Below are 23,246 nucleotides of genomic sequence, written 5' to 3'. Positions count from 1 at the left end.
AAAGAAGAATTGAAAAAATTCATGGAAACAAATGATAATGAAAATACAACGGTTCAAAATCTGTGGGACACACTAAAGGCAGTCCTGAGAGGAAAATATATAGTCATACAAGTGTTTCTCAAGAAAAAGAAAGGTCTCAAATACACAACCTGACCCTACACCTAAAGGAGTTGGAGAAATAACAACAAAGAAAGCCTAACCCAGCAGGAGAAGAGAAATAATAAAGATCAAGCAGAAATCAATGAAATAAAAACAAACAAACAAACAAAAAAACAAAAACCAAAAATAATAGAACAAATCAACAAAACTAGGAGCTGGTTCTTTGAAAGAATTAATAAGATTGACAAACCCCTGGCCAGACTTATCAAAAAGAAAAGAGAAAGGACCCAAATCAATAAAATCATGAATGAAAGAGGAGAGATCACAACCAACACCAAAGAAATACAACAATTATAAGAATGTATTATGAGCAAACATACTCCAGCAAATTTGACAATCTGGAAGAAATGGATACTTTCCTAGAGACATATAAACAATCACAACTGAAACAGGAAGAAATAGAAAACCTGAACAGACCCATAACCAGTAAGGAGATTGAAGCAGTCATCAAAAATCTCCCAACAAACAAAAGTCCAGGGCCAGACAGCTCCCCAGGGGAATTTTACCAAACATTTAAAGAATTAATTCCTATTCTCCTGAAACTGTTCCAAAAAATAGAAATGAAAGGAAAACTTCCAAACTCATTTTGTGATGCCAGCATTACCTTGATCCCAAAACCAGACAAGGATCCCATCAAAAAAGAGAATTACAGATCAATATCCTTGATGAACACAGATGCAAAAATTCTCACCAAAATACTAGCCAATAGGATCCAACAGTACAGTAAAAGGATTATTTACCACGACCAAGTGGATTTTATTTCAGGGCTTCAAGGTTGGTTCAAAATCCATAAATCAATCGATGTCACACAATACATTAATAAAAGAAAGAGCAAGAATCATATGATACTCTCAATAGATGCTGAAAAAGCATTTAACAAAGTACAGCATCCTTTCCTGATTAAAACTCTTCAAAGTGTAGGAATAGAAGGTATACACCTCAATATTATCAAAGCCATCTATGAAAAACCCACCGCAAATATCATTCTCAATGGAGAAAAACTGAAAGCTTTTCTGCTAAGGTCAGAAACATGGTAGGGATGTCCATTATCACCGCTGCTATTCAACATAGTACTAGAAGTCCTAGCCTCAGCAATCAGACAACAAAAAGAAAATAAAGGCATCCAAATCAGCAAAGAAGAAGTCAAACTATCACTCTTTGCAGATGATATGATACTATATGTGAAAATCCAAAAAGCTCCACTCCAAAACTGCTGGAACTTGTACAGCAATTCAGTAGTGTCAGGATATAAAATCAATGCACAGAAATCAGTTGCATTTCTATACACCAACAATAAGACAGAAGAAAGAGAAATAAAGGAGTCAATACCATTTACAATTGCACCCAAAACGATAAGATACCTAGGAATAAACCTAACCAAAGAGGCAAAGAATCTATACTCAGAAAACTATAAAGTACTCATGAAAGAAATTGAGGAAGACATAAAGAAATGGAAAAATGTTCCATGCTCATGGATTGGAAGAAGAAATATTGTGAAAATGTCCATGCTACCTAAAGCAACCTACACGTTTAATGTAATCCCTATCAAAATACCATCCATTTTTTTAAAGAAATGGAACAAATAATCCTAAAATTTATATGGAACCAGATAAGACTTTGACTAGTGACAGGAATGTTGAAAAAGAAAGCCAAAGTTGGTGGCATCAAAATTCCAGCCTTCAAGCTCTATTACAAAGCTCTCATCATCAAGACAGTATGGTACTGGCACAAAATAGACATAGATCAGTGGAACAGAATAGAGAGCCCAGACATAGACTCTCAACGCTATGGTCAACTAATCTTTGCCAAAGCAGGAAAGAATGTCCAATGGAAAAAAGACAGTCTCTTCAAAAAATGGTATTGGGAAAATTGGACAGCCACATGCAAAAAATGAACCTGGACCATTTCCTTACACTACACATGGCAATAGACTCAAAATGGATGAAGGACCTCAATGTGAGAAAGGAATCCATCAAAATCCTTGAGGAGAACAGAGGTAGCAACATCTTCGGCCTCAGCCACAGCAACTTCCTCCTAGGAACATCACCAAAGGCAAGGGAAGCGAGGGCAAAAATGAAATATTGGGACTTCATCAATATCAAAAGCTTTTGCACAGCAAAGGAAACATTTAACCAAACCTAAAGACAACTGACAGAATGGGAGAAGATATTTGCAAATGACATATCAGATAAAGGACTAGTATCCAAAATCTATAAAGAACTTATCAAACTAAATATCCAAAGAACAAATAATCCAATCAAGGAATAGGCAGAGGACATGAACAGATATTTCTGCAAAGAAGACATCCAGATGGGCATCAAACACATGAAAAAGTGCTCCACATCACTCAGCATCGGGGAAATACAAGTCAAAACCACAATGAGATACCACTTCACACCAGTCAGAATGACTAAAATTCACAAGTCAGCAAATGACAGACACTGGCAAGGATGTGGAGAAAGGGGAACCCTCCTAAACTGTTGGTGGTAATGCAAGCTGGTGTAACCACTCTGGAAAACAGCATGGAGGTTCCTCAAAAAGTTGAAAATAGAGCTACCCTATGACCTAGCAATTGCACTACTGGGTATTTACCCTAAAGATACAAATGTAGTGATCCGAAGGGGCACATGCACCTGAATGTTTATAGCAGCAATGTCCACAATAGCCAAACTATGGAGAGAACCTAGATGTCCATCAACAGATGAGTGGATAAAGAAGACATGGTATATATATATATATAATAGAATACTATGCAGCTGTCAAATAAATTCAATCTTGCCATTTGCGATGGCATGATCGAACTAGGAGGTATTATGTTCAGTGAAATAAGTCAATCATAAAAGACAATTAGCATATGATCTCCCCGATATGAGGAAGTTGAGATGCAACATGGGAGTTTTGGGGGGTAGGAAAAGAATAAATGAAATGAGATGGGATTGGGAGGGAGACAAACCATAAGGGTCTCTTAATCTCACTAAACAAACTGAGGGTGCTGGGGGGGAGGGAGGTAGGGAGAGGTTGGTGGGTTTATACACATTGGGGAAATTATGTGCTATGGTGAGTGCAATGAAATGTGTAAACCTGGTGATTCAGAGACCTGTACCCTTGGTGCTAATAATACATTATATGTTAATAAAAATAAATAAATAAGTAAATAAGTAAATAAATAAATAAATAAATAAAATTCTTGGCCAAAAGGAAAAGAATTAAAAAAAATTACAATTAAAAAAATAAAAATAAAATAAAACTGCTCTTTTTCTTTAAGCCCTGTGAACTAAATATGGACAGCTTAAAGTAAACTTCAGGGAAAGCAGCACAAAGCTCATGCATTGACAGTCTTTATGCCTGTTGCTCTGTGGGCCCCTCAGAGGCCCACAGAGTAGTTCATCTGAACTACAAACCAGGAGACTCTGTCAGATTGTCACAGTCCATTGTCACTCTATCTAAAGATGGTTCAAGATTGAAATGTTGAAATCTTCTCCACTGGCTATCCTCAGAACTCAGAAACTGATTGTATTTGATCTAGTATTTAACCACTGTTTTTCTTTTATTTCCTTAAAATGCTTCTTGTTTAATACCGGATTCCCTGAACCACAGGCCTAACATTGAAAATGTATCTTCATAACTACCTCCTGAAATTAGTTTAAATGAAGGACCTACTGTCAGACTATAAGAGTGGTTCAATGAATGGAAAAAAATTTATCAGCTCAACTTTTGTGTAGTTATTTTACTCTAAGACTAATTTGAGGCTTGACCTCATAACCCCAAGTCAAGAGTTCCGTGCTATATCACTAAGCCATCCAGGCATTCCCCAGCTTAATTATTAATGTATGAACACTTGTGAAGAGTTTCAGAAGAGGGGACTGTAGGGACTCAGGGCAGGGTGCCCCAGGATAGGCCACTTTGGCAGTTAAAGCTAAGTTAAAAGTAATCAAAAGCTATCTGTCTCCTCCTCAACTGCCTAAATTCACATTTGAAAGAGGCTGTACCAGGAATAGTGCCATTAACAAATTACTCTTTACCTAAGGAACCACTCTACATCTGAAGGCAACCTTGTTTTTTTTTTTTCCAAATACTTCCTCTCACTTACTTGCTAATGAACTTTCACCTCTGTGTCCTCAGACCCTCCCTCACTCCTTAGCTCATAGAAGCTTCCTTTGGCTTCACTGTCTTAGGAATCTCTTTATCTGTGTGTACATAAGCCTATTGAATGTGATTTTCTCCTGTTAATCTGTCTCATGCCCTTTGATACTAAGTCCAACTGGAAGGACCATAGGGCAGAGGAAGGTCTTCCACCTCAACAACAATTTCCCACCTGGAGGGAAGTAACCATGCACAAAATTCATGGAAGAAATGAACACTTTAGGACAAAAATGATGTAGCTGCAACATTTACAGCAAAGCTGGTGTTGTTCACTGTACAGAATGCTACAGTACACATGCCCACAACAGCTTATTTAGCACACAACTCTATCTGTGTGCAGGTGTGTACAGGCATACATGGAAGGGCATAGATGATCCAGCTCTCATGATCCAAAACTTTGCTCCAATATTAGTCTATGGATGTAAAAGCCTCTATTGCACAGAGGGTAGGAGTGGTGTAGTAAAAATGGTGTCCCCAGCCTCCAAAATCATAAGATTACTTCAGATGCAGACCCACTACTCTCTGACACTAGTTAGGCAATATAGGAATGGATCTATCTATCAGAGACAAGCAATGAAGGTTGAGATGATGAAAGGTTCTTACTAGCTGAAAACACTTGCGACAAACTCTCATGAATACTTTCAGAGGAAAGAGAGAGATAGAGAGAGATAGAGATATTGATTCCTAGTCTGCTTTATTGGACACCAACATTCATCCTGGTAAGAACACCTTCAAGATGTAGAGAACCAGAGAGAATATTCTCACTGGTCATAGAGCCAAGCTCTTAGGACACAGAAAAGAAAGAAAAATTGTCATATTTAAAATTTTCTGGCTAAGCCTTAAGCTTTGGGTCTCTTGCAGCTACACTAATACCTAAGAGGGATATGCCATAGGGTTGGGTACTGTGTGGTGCTTTACAATGTGGTGCTTTGCACTGAAGACCTCTTGAGGTTGGCTAATGGCCAAGTATCAATCTAACCTGTTCCCTGGCCTACTTGGCCTGTGGACTAATTCCTCTTGAATTAAGAATTATAACAGCATTTAAATGCTTAACCTGTGCTAGTAATTTTGTACTTTTGACTTCCAAGATGCCTCTTAACAACAGCCTGTAACCTGAATGAGAGTTTTTCCAAACAGATCCCATATGGGTGAGAACTGTGGACTAACCAATCTGTGGGGCTAACTCCAACAGAAGGCTTCTAGATTTGTCTACCATCTACCCATGGTAATTCCTTTCTAGGACGCATACCACGAAAGACACAAAGAAAAACAAAGACCAGGTCTGAGAGGAAATGGATCTATAATCAAAATTCTCTTTTGCATTTTTAAAATATTTATTTAAATATTTATATTTAAATTTATATTTAAAATATAAATATTTTATTTATTTGACAGAGAGAGAAATCACAAGTAGGCAGAGCGTGGGAGAGCAGACCCCCTGCTGAGCGGAGAGCCCCATTGCAGGTGTCCATCCGAGGACCCAGAGATCACGACCTGAGCTGAAGGCAGAGGCTTAACTCACTGAGCCACCCAGGTGCACCAAAAGGTAAGCTTCTTTGGTAAGGAGAAATTTCTAGTAATAACTCTGGTCTTGATATAGGCAGAAAGTAGAGGGGGGTACAAAGAGATTTTGCTGGATTGATTGAGTTGTGAACACTTTTTTTTTTAAGATTTTATTTATTTGTCAGAGAGAGGGAGAGCGAGCGAGCACAGGCAGATAGAATGGCAGGCAGAGGCAGAGGGAGAAGCAGGCTTCCCGCCGAGCAAGGAGCCCAATGTGGGACTTGATCCCAGGACGCTGGGAACATGACCTGAGCCGAAGGCAGCTGCCTAACCAACTGAGCCACCCAGGCATCCCAAGTTGTGAACACTTTTAAATCAAAATAAAGTTCATGGCAAAGAGGCCCTCTTGGGGCAGTGTGACCTTGGTTTACATAATCAATTTGACTCTGGGGATCGTTTCATGTGTCCGTATAGCTACCAAAATGTATCAAGTTAAAACATTTAAATATGTACAGTTGATTCTAAGTCACTTATACCTCAATAAAACTGTCATAAATAGCTTGAAATCTATTTAATATAAAACATCTTTCTTACTATCCATCCATGAATAACCTCACTGTCTAGTCTTTTCCATGTCACCCAATAGCATTTGCCTTCCTGTCATCAGTGTCTGTTACTTTGTGGCTGAGCATCTGCACATTGTGCTGCTACTACTAAGAACATTGCCCTTCCTCTAGGAATGATTTACTTTCATTGTCTGCTTTAGGGAACATGATGCATATTCAGACCAGGTCACCAGTAACTCCTCACATGGCCCTGCAGAAGGAGAGGATCAGGCATTTTATCCTAGGCCTTCCCATTTCCACCTCTGTGCATTCCCACTCACTCAGCCTCAACAAGGCCATATTTCCACATGTCTTCCTCCAGGTACTCTAAAAATTCCCAGTTAACTGAGGCAGAGCAGGGCTGTTGGCCATTGGTGTTTGAGGATAGACAGTGATCAGGCTGTCAGTGCAGTGTCCTCAACACATTACACCCACTGAGCCAGCGAAGTTTGGAATGTGGGCAGCAGGGAGATCTGTGGGTCTTTCCCAGTGTCTTTACAGGGGCTAACTTCTGCAGTGTAATTCCCGCAAATCACCCAAATTCCCTAGAGCTGGGTCATGTGTACCTGTGGCTGGTGGTGGGGACTCAGCAGCTGTGCCCACTCTAGGCTAGGCGGATTCTCCTGCTCAGAGGTCTGTGGAAGTTCCCAGCAGCTGCTTTCTCCCTTGTAACCCTCAAGGGACACACTCTGCGACATATCTATCAGCCCCCTCTGTCTAAAAGCCAAGTGTATACCTTCACTGGTTCTCAGGGTGGAGCAGACATTACCAGCAGTGGAAATACATTTACAGAAATAGTCCCTCCTTCCAGAAGTCATTCAAAGAGATTAAAGATACCTAGAGCAGCCCAGCTCCAGCCATCATGTCTTAACATGGTTATGTCCACCCACTGTGTGGACTCCTTCCCTTCTTGTGTTCCCCTTTTACTGCACAGATAAGGATCAAGCTCGGACATCTGGGCCAACCCTTGAACATATGTCTATGATTTTTGTCCAACTCCCAAACAACTTCACCTCCATCCCTGCCCCATAATCTGTAAGTGTCTGTGTTTTCTATTTCCCTTTCCCATCCTGTGCTGACTCAGTCATTGTCTTCTGTGCATCCTTTAAAGAATCTTCTAGGCTACATCTGCATCCTGAGAAGTGACTCCATTGTTGATAAATAAATAAATAAATACATAAGTAAGTGTGTGTGTGTGTACATACTGGAACTAGCAGGATCTAGGAAGTCATCCCTGCTTTCTCCTGAGATTCAAATCTGGGTCAGATACACACTAGGGATCCGGATTCTCCTTTTTTTTTTGTCCCCAAGATGCCTCACCAATTCAGATATTCTGTTATCTTTGGAATCCAGCATGAAGATAAGGTAGTCGACTATTATTGTCATGTATGCCAAAATAATGCTAATGCTGATGAAGTGTTCAGATACACAGGGAAGTGAGAAAAAAATCTCCCTCCACTCTTTGGACCTGATGATATTACCCATCAGGTGGTTCAGGGTGTGACTTCTGCTCTCAGATATTCATCATATCCTTAGGTTTTCTGGTACCAGATGCTTTGACAGTGTCTTATCCTGTCTTCAGCTACATTTTTAGTTTGGTAACATATTTTCATCAGAGTTGTGTCTTGAATATGGCCTGAGTCTTAGTCTCTCTCTTCCATGTAATCATAGGCCATATAAGGAGAGTGATCACTGTGTCTACAGGGACCAGCACCTCCCAGTTCCTTCCCCTGTCCCATTCACTCCAACATCTTATCACCTGCCTCCCAACTGTAGCCCTAATAACAAATTCCTAGTAAGGATTTAAAATGGGAAAATGGTGGAGACATATTTGACCAGTTGTGGGAGATCAAAGCTGGGACCTGCCACCTAGAACTGCATGTGCCCTTTGCTCAGGGCTCACATCTCTAACCTCCCCACTCCCTGCCCCCAACAAGCCATTCCTTTGCCCATCCCCCCGACCCAGAAATCCTCGGGCAAAGGGAGCTGACCCAAAAACAACAACAAAAAGGAAGGGTTATAAACACACAGGTGAACAGAACACACTATCCCCTGAGTGTATTTTGGTCTGTTTGTCAGAAGAAACTATATCTAAAAATTATAGAGAAAGAAAAGAAAAACTTATATATACAAAAATAGAATTAAATACACTGAAAGGACAGAATGTAACTTCGACAGTGAAAAATTTAAAAAGACTTTTAGAAAACAAAACAAAACAAACAAAACCCCTCAAAAATAGGAAGAAGAAAAAAAAACAATAAAAAAAGAATATGGGGGCACCTGGCTGGCTCAGTGGGTTAAGCCTCTGCCTTTGGCTCAGGTCATGATCTCAGGGTTCTGGGATCGAGCCCCGCATCGGGCTCTCTGCTCAGCAGGGAGCCTGCTTCCTCCTCTCTCTCTGCCTGCCTCTCTGCCTACTTGTGATCTCTGTCTGTCAAATAAATAAATAAAATCTTAAAAAAAAGAGAGAATATGATCAGACTGACAGGTAAACAGAATAGAGCTATACACTAGATTTTGGGTGTATTTCAGTCTGCTAGAAGAAACAGTACCCCAAAATTGTAAAGAAAGTATGTGTGTATATATACATATATACACACACACATACACACACACAAAATAAGATTAAATAGAATAAAAGTATAGAATATAACTGTAAAAATGAAAACTAAAGAAAAAAATTTAAAAAAGAGTTGATAAAATAAGCAATTGGTTGAAAAAGGAAAGAAAAAATAAAGAAAAGTAAAGTTGAAAGACTAAATAGTCATGGGAATAAGTCATGAATTCTATGTGCTGTTTTCCCCTAGTGTTGGAGTTTTGCAGTTCTCATTGATCGGTAAACTTGGTCTCGGCTGAATGTTTTTGTGGATCTTCTGCAAGAGCTTCCGGTTGCCCTGATTCTCAAATGTCTTTGCCTGTGGTGGAACTGCACCACCCTTGCCAGGGGCTGGGCTAAGTAATCTGTTCCCGTTTTCTCAGTGTGACTTTTGTTCCCTGAAGGCTTCCTGTGTAGCTTTAGAGGATGAGGATGAGAATGGAAATAACAGCCTCCCAATCTCTGGCCCTAGAGCTGAAAGCTCAGGGCCTTTTCCTCAGTGTACCCTCAAAGAAATGCCCTCCTGTCTCCCTGGTCTCATGCTGGAATCCAGGCTCACCCAACCTCTGACCCAAAATTTCTATCTCAGGCACACAGCTCTATTATGCATCTCCAAACCCTTCAGGCTCTTGCTTCACATTCTTGCACTGCTCCTCCTGGGGGAGGAAAAGAGTGTGGTCTCACTGTTCCTGCTACTTGTTAGGCCTCTGCTTGGAGACCAGTTATGTGTCATGGTTTGTAGTTTTTGGCAACCCAGAGCTTTGAGCTCACTCCTGGGCTCACTATTTACAGCTTACTTCCCCACTCTGATGCCTGGGAGCTCTGCCACACTCAGGCAATTCAGCTCATTCTTTAACACTAAGGATCCTGAGATCACACCAGCCCAGCTAGGGTCTTCCCTGGCTTAGCAGCCTAAATGACATCCCCCACTAGGGCAGACAAAAGTTCTGATTTTGTGCTCTGCTACTCTAAAACTTGCTGGTGGTTGGCTTAAGGAGGCTCCCTTCCTCTGTGGTTTATCTTCCCATATATTCTCTCAGATTCACTTCTCCTCAACCTCCTGCTTTGCAGAGAGTGGTTGCTTTTCTCTTTGAGTTACAGCTATTCATTTCTTAGAACTCCAGTTGAGTCCATAGATGTTCTGAACCATTTGATAGCTATCTAACTGAATTCTGGGACCAGACACAATTAAGGTCTCCTTCTCCTTTACCATCTTGGACTCTGCTCCCAATGGGAATTTTTTTTCCCTCAATGGGACTTGTTTTAAAGTAAAGGTTATTACTTATAAGACCTGGAAATTACACAGCACACCTTGGCCTAAGTCAGGGGTAGAGAAAGAGCAAGCCTGTGGTTTCCCCACCAGCTGAGTGGACAGACATGCAGCTGCCAAAGCAAGGATCTGAGGATGAAGGACAGAGTTGCACACAGAGACAAATCTTCTCAGGTACCACACTGAGAGTCCATGGGGGCTGGCACACTGGGGCTTTTGTTCCCTGCACTGAGATAGATTTTGATACCCTGTATCGCCCAAATACAGAGAAGCATTAGAGCAGTGGAGACAGTTAGGGACAGTTAGGGAAGCACCACAGCTGTTTATTCTGAGATGAGTGAGACCATGAGGCAGCCACCTAAGTAAGGCCCAGATGTGACCCATCATTTGTGAACAGTAGACAGGGAGGTGACCCAGAATGGTAGAGGCAGGAGGAACTGTGTTCTGGGTTCCTGACCCCTCATCTCTGTCAGGGGACCAAGGCTTGGCAGCCAAGGGACTGTGAGCCTGACCTAGGGTCCATGGTGTGGTGGCAGCTGGAAAGCAGGCTGGCTGAGTTTGTGTCCAGTGCCCAGCTGCCTTCACTCCCAGCCACTGAGAGCATAGATGGGTCCTCCTAACTCACTCCCCATGACAGACATCAAGAAAAGGAGATGGGGTGGGGAGCATTGACTAGAATGCAGTCTCTCCCACAAAGGCTGAAGGGGAAAAGAGAGAGACTTCAGGCCTGCCTCCCTGTGGTTAGAGATCCTTGGATATGCAGATGGAGTAACACTTTAGATGGTTTCTTCTCCATCCCCAATTCTTCCTGATGCCCACTGTCCCAGGAACTTTGGCTTGACCTTGGCCACTGCACAATCATACACCCTCATGACCTGTCATTAGCAGTTCTATGTGTGAAGATCTATAAACATCTCTACCTCTGAGCTTGGCTCCAATGCATTTCTTCCTCCTATTTTTCTGTATAAAGTCTCCTTGACACCTGACATCCTTCTCTAAGGCTGATCCTGCTCCCCTTACCCTCCTGAGTCCCAGATACCACTGTCATACCTGGCTGTGTCATTCTATGAAATCATCAGTTTCCCTCATGGTTTGAGCACCACTACTTCTGCTTTCATTTTCCTTCTATTCCTTCATTTGGAAAACACCCTTGCTCCCGCCTTCAACCTCAGTTCCCAAAGTATCCCAGATAGTGAGAGTTTCTCACTTTCATTTATTTTATAGATATTCCAATGTCCACAGGATTATCTATTCCTGGACAGCTTTCTCCTCTTCATTGCAAGAACATAAAATCACATTAGTATAATTAGAAAAACACATTAATATTTGTTCAACAGGAGCTGAGCACAAGGTTTCTTGAAAACATCTCTGTCACAGTGATGGTGAGACATTTCTAGGTGTTGATCTCAGGACACTGCAAGTGGGTATGTAACTAGAAGGAAGCACAGTCCATCTTCCTGGATCCAACAGGGGCACTCCCACAGTTGGGGGAGCACCTCTGAACTCAGGGCCTGGCAAAGATCATTGGTCAGGGTCTTGTGGTTGTTCCCACGACTGTTCCCTCCACCCCTTCCTGGTTCCTACTTAAAGCAGTCACTGACCTCAGCTTACTCCTTCCTCAGGTCCTGACTAAGTGATCAGTTGGAATCTGAGGGAGTCTGCCTTAGGCAGGGAGGGATGGGCTTTGCAAAATTGCATAAACAGTTCTTTCATTTATCAGGGGACAGTAGTGAGCATAAGACAAATGTGGGAGAAGCCAGCCCCACACTAAGGAATATGGACTATGTCAGGGATTATGGCCTGGATAACTGTCATCCTAGGGTTACCCTCTGTCTATTCAGGTAGATACAGATTTTGGGGGCTATGTGAAAGTTCTCATATTTTATCAGCCTCTCTGACTCACATCCCCCTGAGCTTTAATCTGGCCCCTGAACCACATCCCATGCATGTTTGTGTTTTCAAGTTCCCTCTCCTAGCCTGTAATGACTTAACTAACCTCCTTCACTACATCTCTGGGTGAAACTTCCAGACTTACATGCACCCTTAAAAATGAATCACTGTTGGAGCTCCTGGGTGCTCAGTGGGTTAAAGCCTCTGCCTTCAGCTCAGGTCATGATCTCAGGGTCCTGGGATGGAGCCCTGCAATGGGATTTCTGCTCAGCAGGGAGCCTGTTTCCCTTCCTCTCTCTCTGTGGCTCTCTCTGCCTACTTGTGATCTCTGTCTGTCAAAAAAATAAATAAAATATTAAAAAAAGAAATGAATCACTGTTGGTAATATTATGTATACTGGCATCATCAGAAGTTGCGGAGCCCTACCCAGGACCTCCTGAGATTCAACTCAGACTCAGATAAGCACCAGGGATCCAGTGACAAGGTTGCTTTTCTGTATCTAAAGATATGTCAACTAACTGAGGAGTTATTCCTATCTCTGGACACCAGCAAGAGAACAAAATGAATATAGTGTCATATATGGGAACATAAGACCAATGCATAAGGTGCTCCAGACTCATAAGGAAGTTGATAAAATCTGCCTCCATACACCAGGCTTCATGACACCAGCCGTCAGGTGGCTCAGGAGTGCCATCTCTTTTCATATCCTCAACTGACCCTCAATTTTCCCGGAACCAGTGTTTTGTTTTTTTTTTTTTTTTTCCCAAAGAGTTATTATTTATTTATTTATTTATTTATTTATTATCAGAGAGAGAGAAAGAGAGGGAATGCACAAGCAGGAGTAAGAGTAGACAGAGGGAGAAGCAGGCTCCCCTTTGATCACAAAGAGTGATACAGGACTGTATCCAAGATCCTTGGATCTTGACCTGACCCAAAGGCAGCTGCTTAACTGACTGAACCAACTGGAACCAGTGATTTGACAGTGTGATTTTTAGATTGATAACAATCTCACCGCGTTTATGTTTTCAAAGGTAAATTTGCCTGCTCAGAGTTAAAAATTACTCAGCGAAGTTGTCAGTGCCCGAAAGGTAACAATTTCAGCTCTGGTTCTTGAGTGGTTCACAGATGATTTTGGTCTAAGTGATTCAATCTGGGATTTCAGTTATAAAGCCAACATGTAGAAACAAATGGTACTCTACATAGAACCCATAAATCATCAATATCTTATTTTTAATATTTATTTATATGAGGGGAAGGTCCAAGAGTGAGGGAGAGAGACACTCCATGCTGAAGGCGGAGGCTGATGCAAGGCTCCATCCCATGACCCTGAGACCCTGATCTGAGTTTAAACCAAGAGTCAGGCACTAAACCAACTAGATACCAAGGCATACCAAACATCAACATTTTAAAAATAAAAATCATGCCATCTGTAATTTCATAATTATGGAACTCCCACAGATAACTGAAAAAAATCAAAAGTGTGATATGTGGAAAACTATAAGACATTTCAAGAAAAATGAAAGACAACTGCATAAATGATTAGCTCTCTCTTACCTGTGGATCAAAACACCAAATTCTACTAAGATAATGACCATTGTAAATTTTTCAATCAATGGCTCAGGCCCTAGCTTCCTGTTACAAAGCAAAGTGAATATAACCCAAAAAGAGAGAAACAAAATTCTTAAACATATATTAGAAAACATGATTCAGGGGCACCTGGGTGTCTCAGTGGGTTAAGCCTCTGCCTTCAGCTTAGGTCATGATCTCAGGGTCCTGGGATTGAGCCCAACATCAGGCTCCCTGCTCAGCAGGGAGACTGCTCCCCCCCCCCGCCTGCCTCTTTGCCTACTTGTGATCTATCTATCTATCTATCATCTATCTACCTATCTATCTATCATCTATCTATCGTCTCTCTCTCTCCCTCTCTCTCTCTGTCAAATAAATAAATAAATAAAATCTTAGAAAGAAAGAAAGAAAGAAAGAAAGAAAGAAAGAAAGAAAGAAAGAAAACACGATTCAGTTACACACAACAAGACATACAGAACATGGCCAAATGGGGTTTATTGCAGGATGGAAAGCTGGTTCAACAGGCAAACATCAATCCATGTAAAGACCTGGGTTAACAAGCCAAAGAAGAAGAAATACCCCTTGATCTTATACATCATTTAAACAAACAAAAAAACAAACAAAGAAACTAAAAACATTTGACAGAATTCGACACCTATCTTTTTTTTTTCTTTTAAGTACACAACTTATTCCAAATTTCATTTAATCTATAAAGGTCAAATGAATTCAGCACTTATCCTTACTAATGAATGAGAATGAGTAAATAATAAATAAAAGTGAGAACAATACTCAGAGAATGAAAAATTGAGTAGACCATCATCAGCTTGATAAAGAAAACTATAGAGGCACCAGGGTGGCTCGCTTGGTCAAGTATCTGGCTTTAGCTTAGGTCATGATCCCAGACTCCTGGGATTGAGCCCCATATCAGGCTTCCTTGATCAGTGGGGAACCTGATTCTCCCTCTCCCTCTGCCCCTCCCCTGAATCATTCTCTCTCTTGCTCTTCTCTATCTCTCAAATAAATAAGTAAAATCTTAAAAAAAGAAAACTATTAAACAGCTATAGCTAACTCATATGGAGGTGAAGCTCTGAACACTTTACCCTCAGGGAGGGACAAAGGCAAGCATGTCCAATCTTACCATTGTTGTTAACATAAGATTGGACATTCCAGAAAGAACCATAAGGCAAGAAAAATAATGAAAGATGTACAGACTTAGAAGAACAAGAGACAATTGTCCTTATTTTCATGTGAGGGAATGACATACAGGAATAATACAAAGGAAATTACAAATATGTTTGTGAACATATAATGGAGGGCACATGATGTGATGAGCACTGTTGTTACAGGCAACTAGTGAATCATTGAACATAGTATCAAAACTAATGATGCACTGTATTTTGGATAATTTAATTTAAATAAAAAAAGAGTAACAGGTAACTTTAGGAAGAGTACAAGTTCAAATTCTAAGATTTAGGTATGTTTATGCTAGCAATAACCATGTAAACACTGAAGTAAGCTACAACTTAAAATCACTCTACAATGGTATATTTAGGTGCATATTTAAGAAAACATGCATAAGCATTGGATGCTGCAATCTAGATAATGCTATTAAAGTAATCAAATCAGATTTCAACCAAGTGAGAGACATGTTCTCTCCATGGATTAAAGACTCATGTAGTGAAGATGTCATTATTTTCCCACATTAATATAAAAGTTTCATTAAGTTCCTATCAGAACAAGACCAGTATGGGTGGAGGTATAGATACATTGATCAATGTAACAGAATGGAGAACCCAGAAACAGACATATAGAGATTATGGATCATTATTTATGATCATACCCAAAGGATTTCTGAGAAGGAATGATAAATTTTTTTTCAAATAACAACAGAATGATTCAACACCTATATGAGGAAATAAAAGGGACTAAATTCCTATTTTATTAAATAATTCACTGAATGGATTATAGGTTTTATGATAAAACATATATCTATACAACTTTTAAAGAAAACATGAGAGAATATCCTCAAGATCTCTGGTTTTTGCAAACATTTCTAGACAGACACCAAAAGCAAAATCTTTAAAAGAAACAACAACAACAAAACAGAACCTCAGGGAATTGGGTTCCACCAAAGATGAATTCATTATCCTCACTTGTTTTATGAAACAGACAATTAAGTAGTGAAATTTGGAGATTAAAATATAAATAAATTTTTGAGAGAGAAGATGAAATCTATTGCTTGAATGCAAATGAGTTTTAAAACACTCAAAATGTATGCATATTCCAAATATCAGCAGAGGATTAGGATGTCTGCAGTATCTCTTTGGGATGCTAAAATGATAAGTTGTTATTTAGGCAAAATGGTTAGATCATATACCAGGACCCCATCTGAGACTAGAAAATGCTACAGTACTCATGGGCAGCACTATAGGATCAATTCATCCAAGATTCATATCACTTAGGTATGAATTGATGGATCTGGTAAACTGTAGAAATCAGCTGGGCTCTCAAGGCTTTGGGCCATGGTGACACGTGTGCCCTACAACAAATAGGGGACACTGTGGGACTGTTCTGTGGTCCCTACATATCTACTCAATGAAAACTATTCACTCAAAGAAACTGAGAAAGGGGGCTGACCCCTGTGCTCCTTGTTGGGGACTCAGCATCTGTGTCCTCTCTGGCCTGGAAAAATCCCCTGAGTAGGGACCTGTGTATGGCCTCAGCAGGTGCTTCCTTCCAGGGCTCTCCCAAGGGATGAAGCCAACTTCCATCCTCCCCAGTGTGTAGTGTGATATGAGCTCCAAAACCAGGGCTCAGGGAGGAATTGGGCAGTCACTGGATGGACCCAATTTGCATGGACAGCCCCTCCTGTGGCAGAGGGTGGAAGAGAGAAAGAAGTACGGAGCATCCCAGCCCACTGTGGGGACCAGGAGTCCTGTTACCATGGCCTGGATGCTTCTTCTCATGCACCTTTATGGCTACACAAGTGGGGACAAGCTGCAGGTTCATTGAGTAGCTGTCTTTCTCATTTCAGCCACTGTGGCTCAGACTATGAGATTCTTTAGCCTGGTCTCTTCCACATTACCCAGGAGGGACTATGTTTGAAAGTTCTCTGTCAGAACCTGTGATGACCCAAGCATTCTCCCTCCCTGCATCTAAGGGAATGGCAGTCGGACTCACATGCTCCCTGACTAGTGGTATCAAAGTTGTCAGCTCAGCATAAGCTGGTTCTAGCAGGAATCAGGGAGCCCTTTCCAATATCTCCTGCATTACAATCAGACTCAAATAAGCACTAGGGCTCTGGGGTCCTCAGTCACTTCTCTGGCTCCAAAGATGCCTTGGCCATTGTAGGGCTTCTTCTAAACTCTGGGCTGCAGCCTGAGGACAAGACTGACTCTTGCTGTGCAATCTGGCACAGTGGTGTTGATCACAGTGACACACACAGGTGCGTCATGGAACAAACACCTCAGGCTGCTTAGACCCCCGGACTCTGACTCTGAAGCAATATAAAATATCTTGAATACACACTGACTCCACTTAGAAGTAGCTTCTGGACCACAAAGTTCTTTCTTCTTTCCTATGCAACCTATCTAAACTCTCAGGAAAAGAAAATAAAACAACAAACAAAAATAGAACAAGAATAAAGACAACAAAAAACTCAGGATGTTGCCAGAAACAATGGTGGCAATATGAACGTAAAAATCAGAGCCTGTTATGCTCCACAAATAAGTGAAACCATATGATAATTGACTTTCTCTGCTTGACTTATTTCACTCAGCATAATCTCAAGGGGAGATGGAGAAGAGAAGGGAGTTGAGGGAAATTGGAAGGGGAGGTGAACCATGAGAGACTATGGACTCTGAAAAACAATCTGAGGGTTTTGAAGGGGCGGGGGGTGGGAGGTTGGGGGATCCAGGCAGTGGGTATTGTAGAGGGCACGGATTGCATGGAGCACTGGGTGTGGTGCAAAATAATGAATACTGTTATGCTGAAAAAATAAAAAATTTTAAAAAATCAGAGCCTGTTGAATTGAGTCTTTTTTTTCCTCTTTAGAAAAAGAGCATCACCTTTCCTTAGATTACTTGATCAGAGCCTGAAGACCATCCCAACAGGTGGACAGTCCTCCACAGCATGGACTCTTTCCTTAGTTTAAACTTTTCCTCCACAGCATAGACCCTGTTCCTCCAGGGCTCAGAGCAGAGACCCTCCTTCCCTCCAGGATCCTGTGCTCTGGGCTGGCTGAGCAGCTCTGTGTCTCAGGAACAAGGCACTAAGATTGGTGCTGAATGAGGACTCAGAACAGGAGGCATTCCAGGTACACAGCTGGCCTGGCACACGGGCTTGGTTCTATCACATCAGCTGTGATGTCAGAAGAGGGTAGTTAGCCCTGGGAGGAACATTGAGTGTCAGTTAGCAAATCTCTCAGTGAGGCTTGTGGGGATAAGGAGGATGCATCAGCAATGTTATAAAATGCTGAGCCTGCTCTAAGGAAGTTGGGTGAAGTAGATCCTGCAGATGTGAGTTAACCCGACTGACACCATCAGGATCCATGGCAACCACTGTGATTATTTTTTTGATCACACAGACCCTGATTCTGTCTTCCTCTCCTCTCCTGCCACAGTGTGACTCTTTAATGATTGATCTGCAAGGGAAGTGCAAGGCATCAGGAGCAGCATCTCTCCATCTGTGCACAAAGGAAGTCTACCCCATGAGCCTTTCCAGGAGGAAGTCCTTCCATTTGTGACAACATGGAGGAACCTGCAGGGCATTGCCCTAAGTGAAATGATCCATACGGCGAAACACAAATATTCTCTTTGTATATGGAATCTACAGGAAAACTAATTTAAAATTTCTGTAAATGTTTTCTGATGAGGATGAGTTAGAATATGGTAACATATATAAGCAGGGAAAGCATATTTGCAGGAGGACAACTTCTTAAGTATAATTTTGATTTTCAACAAGTAATTTATAATTATTATATTATATATAACAGAAAATGCACATATTTCAATCACTCTTTAATGTGCAATTCAGTAGTTTTTAGTATTTTGACAAAGTTGTGTACTCATCACAGCTATCCATTTCCAAAACTTCTTCGTTATCCCTAGCAGTAACTGTGTACCTAATGGGGGATGGGAGACTGGATATGACAGAGGAACCAGGGCTCCAGGACCCCATCCCAATGAAGGAAGCAGCAGACCACTACCCACATGGGGTCTCTTGACAGACATGGCCTGACCCAGGTGAGAGCATTCGTTGTGCTGTGCTTCTTATCCTGGATGGGGCATATTAATGCACACTGCCCACCATGGCAGGGGTATCAATGTGCTCATTGCAGGGCAGTCATTAATTCCAGCTTTCTCACCTGAAAGGTGTCAGGAAACATGACTGAGAAGCTATGAATCTCATCTGGGCATCTGCTGTTTGATGCACACATATTCCTATCTGAACTCCATCCAAAATTCATGTCAGTTATACTCCACACCTGGAAAAGTTCTCATTTTTAGTCTGCATCCTCCATGCCTCTCAAGGGAAACTTGTATTTCTTTCTAGTTTTTTTTTTAAATAAAAGCAGATATTCTTTTTTTTAAAGATTTTATTTATTTATTTGACAGGCAGAGATCACAAGTAGGCAAAGAGGCAGGCAGAGAGAGAGAGAGAGAGAGAGAGAGAGAGAGGTGGAAGCAGGCTCCCTGCTGAGCAGAGAGCCCCATGTGGGGCTCGATCCCAGGGTCCTGGGATCATGACCTGAGCCAAAGGCGGAGGCTTTAACCCACTGAGCCACCCAGGCACCCCTCTTTCTAGTCTTTTTAACCTGTAGCATTGAGTCTGACCATAGGTGTCTATTTCTGGGTCAATACCATACTATTTATATTTAATTTATGTAATATATAGATAATTCTAGGTATGATAGATGATAGATAGATAGATACATGGATACATAGATAGAATAAACATGCAATATGTATCCATGTGATGTCATTTCCAGTGCAGAAATAGATTAGTTAAACCACTTGGGAAAATAATTGCGTTAATATTCATGGCAGGAGCAGGGCCATATCTGATACACATGAAAACAGTCTAAAAGGATCTTGTGAATAATTAAAATACATTGTAGACTGTTAACAGAGAGCTTAGGGCACCGGAAGTGTCTGAGTTATGAGACTGAGCTCTGTTCGTGAAAATCCCACCATTCTTCTTGTCTGTAAATGTGCAGCCCCATCCAGATGAACCCTCTGTCTGGAATAGGAGATCCATTTAGCCCTGGTATCTCCCCTCAGGGCTTTGGGGTCCAGGCAACATCCTGGGAGGGTTGTGTTGCTGAATATCTCCTGTAGTGCTCTCAGGGGAGCTACAGAAGAAACAAATCTCACATCTGCCTAGTTCTTGTCTCTCCTTGAAGAATTCCCTATGCATATTATTAACTGACCAATGCTCCACCAAGGGTGAGGAGGGGGTAAGTGCAAAGGTTTATGGAGCTTGGCCTAGCATAGGGGGAAATGTGTGGGGTTGGAGAAAGATTGGCTGTCCCCTTGGGCCTCTCCCATGGACACTGTGGAAGAATGTGCATATCCTATGCTCTTCTGTTCACTGGGTGCAGGATACATCCTTCATGAGGGGTTGCCTAAGGTCTAACAACACAACTATGTGAGTGTTGAGAAGAGCACAGGGTGACTCATGCTGAGGAGGCCAAATCTCTGAAGGAAAGGACTGAGGTGTGGTGGTACCTGCAGACAGTCAGGAGCCCCTGGGGGTTGAGAAGCCTCCACCTCTGTGTGGGGGTGGGTGGTGAGTCAGGCAGGCTGAAATCCAGAGTCCTGCTCTGTCTGCTCAGCTCCAGGATGTCCTTCCTGCTCAGAGGTGAGTCTGGACTCTGAGACAGCAGAGGAGTATATTGGGGTGGGATGGTCTCAGCTGGGCACTGAGATCTGGAGCCCTGTATTGTGCCCTCTGCTCTGTGCTCAGTGGGGTCAAGTAGACGTTCCCCAGCCCTGTCCCACACTTACCTGTCCCCAAATTCAGGCCCAGGGCCCCCAGGGGTGGGAGTGATTTCCATGAAAGAGTCCTCTCTGCTATCCCAGGAGGGAAGTGGATAAGAGAGTCTTTGTGCAGGCATCTAACTTGTGGGCTCAGAAGCAGAGCCTGAGGCATCTCCACCATGGCCTGGACTCTTTTCATCACCCTCCTCACTCTTTGCTAAGGTGACTGGCTCTGGGAAGTAAGGGAAGTTATTATGGGGAGCCCCAGGCTACCCTTTTGGATAACCCTTTGGATAACCCCTTTTGGACAATCACCAGAGACTCACCTCTGCCTGACCCCACTGCTCTGTTGCAGGGTCCTGGGCACAGTCTGTGTTGACACAGGAATCCTCCATGTCAGGGTCTGTGGGATGGAAGTTCACCTCACCTGCACTGGAAACAGCAACAATGTTGAAGCATGTTATGTGGGTTGGTACCAACAGATTTCTCATGGTGCCCCCAAAACTATGATGCTTGGGACCACTAGGCCCTCAGGGATCCCAGCTGGGTTCTCTGGCTGTCACTCTAGGAACACGGACTCTCTGACCATCTCTGGCCTGCAGCCTGAGGACAAGGCTGATTATTACTGCTCAGCATGAGACAACAGCATCAACATGGACACAAAGCTGCAGACCCATGGGGACCCGAGATGAAAACCTGCCATTGTTCCCCATGGTCACCCCTATGACTGTGTGTGACAAACAGGGAGACTGAGGAGACCCTGGAGAATCTGAGAGTCTGACCCTCTGAAAACAGAACAACTTCACAGGGTCAGCAAGAGTTTTCTTATTTTTTCCCTAAAAAACAAAACAAAACAAAACAAAACAAAACAAAAACAAAGCACTATTGAGTTAATTTACATGTCATAGTGTTCACTCATTTAAGGTATATAAATCAATGGTGCATCACATATTTCGAGTTGGGTAAACTCCATCATGATTGATTTAATACATTTTCATTACCTACAGAGAATCTCTTGACCCACCAGCAGTCAGGCCAGTGTCCCACTGCACTCAGCCCTCTTTGGCCTCCAATGCCCTCCTAGCCGCAGTGAATTCCCTACTGTGCACATTTCACAGGGATTGAAACCCAGAACATGTGCCCTTGGAAGTTCTCCCTTCACTGGCATGAGGGACATGTGCGTTGCTGTGGGGACATTACCACCATCTGCAAACATACAGATTGCTGCGCTTACGTCCTTGTCAGTCTTGTTTAGAGGCCTTGCTGATTTTTCCATACAGTTCCAGTTTTAATGGACAGAATGTCAAAATGAGCATAATTAATTTTTATATAGTGATCTAAAATTAAGGATTTCTTTTTTTTGTCTTTATTTTCCGGTATCAATTATCCTCTTTTCAAGTTTTATCTTGTATACCTGTACATTCTTCCTTTTTATTCAGTAATTTCACCAGTGGTTGTCTTATTCTACTATGAAAAATAATATTTTGTGTAAATGATACCAGTTTTCTAGTTTTTTTGTCTTACACATTTTTACTTTACTTGTGGTGTTACTCTATGGTCCTTCTGTGCAGGATGTATTTGTGGTGTTTAAACAGGTCCATATTGCCAGGTTCTTCCTGTTGATTGCCTTTAAAATTAAGGTTATTTTTTAAAATTTCTTTTCAGTGTTCCAGAATTCATTGTTTATGTACCACACCCAGTGCTACATACAATATGTTCCCTCCATAACAGCCACCACCAGGCTCATACAACCTCCCACATCCAAAACCCTCAGATTGATTCTCAGAGTCCACAGTCTCTCATGGTTTTTCTCCCCCATCAATTTTCCCCAACTCACTTCTCCTCTTCAGCTCCTCATGTCCTCTGTGTTATTCCTTATGCTCCACAAAGAAGCAAAACTATATGATAATTGACTCTCTCTGTTTGACTTATTTCACTCAGCATAATTTCTTCCAGTCCTGTCCATGTTGATACAAAAGTTGAGTTTTCATCCTTTCTGATGGAGGCATAATACTCCAGAGTATATATGGACCACATCTTCCTTATCCATTCATCTGTTGAAGGGCATCTTGGTTCTTTCCACAGTGTGGTGACTGGCCATTGATGCTATGAACACTGGGGTACAGATGGCCCTTCTTTTCACTACATCTGTATCTTTGAAGTAAATATACAATACTGCAGTCGCAGGGTCATAGGGAAGCTCTGTTTTTAATTTCTTAAGGAATCTGCACACTGTTTTCAAAAGTGGCTGCACTAACTTGCATTCCCACCAACGGTGTAAGAGGGTTTCCCTTTCTTCACATCCTCTCCAACACACGTTGCTTACTCTCTTGTTAATTTTGGCCATTCTAACTGGTATGAGTTGGTATCACAATGTGGTTTTGACTTGAAAGTCCCTGATGGCCAATGATGATGAACATTTTTTCATGTGTCTGATAGCTATTTGTATGTCTTCATTGGAGAAGTGTCTGTTAATGCCTTCTGCCCATTTTTAGACATGATTATCTGTTTTGTGTGTGTTGAGTTTGAGGAGT

The sequence above is a fragment of the Enhydra lutris genome, unplaced genomic scaffold, assembly GCF_002288905.1.
Source record: "Enhydra lutris kenyoni isolate GAN:26980312 unplaced genomic scaffold, ASM228890v2 scaffoldscaffold73, whole genome shotgun sequence".
Classification (NCBI taxonomy): Eukaryota; Metazoa; Chordata; class Mammalia; order Carnivora; family Mustelidae; genus Enhydra; species Enhydra lutris.
Note: the sequence above shows the minus strand (reverse complement) of the source record.